Consider the following 1,572-nt stretch of genomic DNA (forward strand, 5'->3'; position numbering starts at 1 on the left):
GCCCAGTAATTGGGAGGCAGAAGCAGGCGATTCTCTGTGAGTTCCCGTTGGGCTACAGAGTGAGCTCTAGGAGAACTAGAGCTACACAGAAAAACCCTGTCTCGAAAAAAAACAAAATAACAAACAAAAGTATAAGATGTGTAACTGTTTAAACAAGTTTGATCAAAAATGTATGTAATGTACTCTCTGGTCTCTACACTCCAGTAGGTAAGAGTAAACCAGAATGTCCAAAAGATGAAGTAGGTCGTTAAACGTAGAAACAAGTGTAAACTACACACTTCCCCAAATTTTCGTTGATTCTCTTGAAAAAGCAAGCCATCCTGTGTTGCCTGAAAGGATGCGCCGAAACACTTGGGTACAATGTATCTTAAGCAATTCAACTTGATCTGCACCAGGGAAATACAAGCCGTTAAAGCTATAAAGGGGATCCCACAAAAGAAAGCGGCACAATTTTCAAGGAGGCAAATGCAAAGACTTGTGGGCAAAAGGAATATTTATGAGAGCGATGAATAGGCGAAGCCTGTGTCAAGATATCCCAAGGTAGGTATCAGGGGAATTTTAGAACGCTACAATAGTGGAGTCCACTGCTAGAGCAGCAGAGACCCTCAGTTCCAACAGGCACCCAACGGCTCGCTCCCGGTTTCCGCGGGTCATAAAAGAATAACGGACACACTTCCAACGGTGAACCCTAGGCTGCGCGCGCCGCTTCCGCCTGCCGCGGTCGCCCCAGCGCGCACCGGCACGAGACCGCAGAGTTCCGGGCCGGCACCCGCGGCGGGATTTGCCCTCGGTCCTTCACTCCCGAGCCACCAATCAAGCCCAGGAGTCAAGGACAAACGCAAAACAACAACAAAAAAACACAAGCACAGGCGTTTCTCGTCAGAGCAGACTTTATTGCGGCGACGCGGCCGCTGTTCGCACGCTCCGCCGGCAACACAGCAGCCCAAGGCACGCGCCCCCCCTCAGCCCAACTCTAGTTACCGTGAGCCGGCTCCTGAGGCGGAAGGAGCAGCGTCGACGCCCCACTCCCGAAGGTGGCCCCGGCCCCAAGCGGCAGTTTTGTCACTGTTGCACCGCGGAAGGCGGGGTCCGCGCGACGCGGAGCGCCGTAAGGCGACGGCGGCGCGGAGCTGACGTCACGCGCCGGGGGCCAGCCAGCGCGCGTGAAGGCCACCACGCCCCCTACCCCAGCGGCCCCAATCGGGAGGAGCCCGGGTAAGTAGGCGGGGCCTCGAGGACCAGTGGGCCAGCGCGATTGGTGGAGAGGGAGGAGCCAGGGCCAGGAACAGCGAGTGGGATCGAGGCGGGGCGGGCCGCGGTCCTCGCGGAAGTCTCGCGAGGCCGAGCCGGAGCAGAGTGTGGCGGCGGCGGCGAGATCTGGGCTCGGGTTGAGGAGTTGGTATTTGTGTGGAAGGAGGCGGAGGCGCAGGAGGAAGGGGGCAGCGTAACGCCGGCCCGGAGGGCGGGAGGAGGCGCGGCCAGGGCGGGCAGCTGAGGCGAGGCAAGCCAGGCGGGGAGCAGGACCAGCAGCGGCCGAGCGAGCGCGGGGCGCACCGAGCTAGGGAGGCGGGG

Source organism: Microtus ochrogaster, chromosome 1 (genome assembly GCF_000317375.1).
Source record: "Microtus ochrogaster isolate Prairie Vole_2 chromosome 1, MicOch1.0, whole genome shotgun sequence".
Taxonomy (NCBI): domain Eukaryota; kingdom Metazoa; phylum Chordata; class Mammalia; order Rodentia; family Cricetidae; genus Microtus; species Microtus ochrogaster.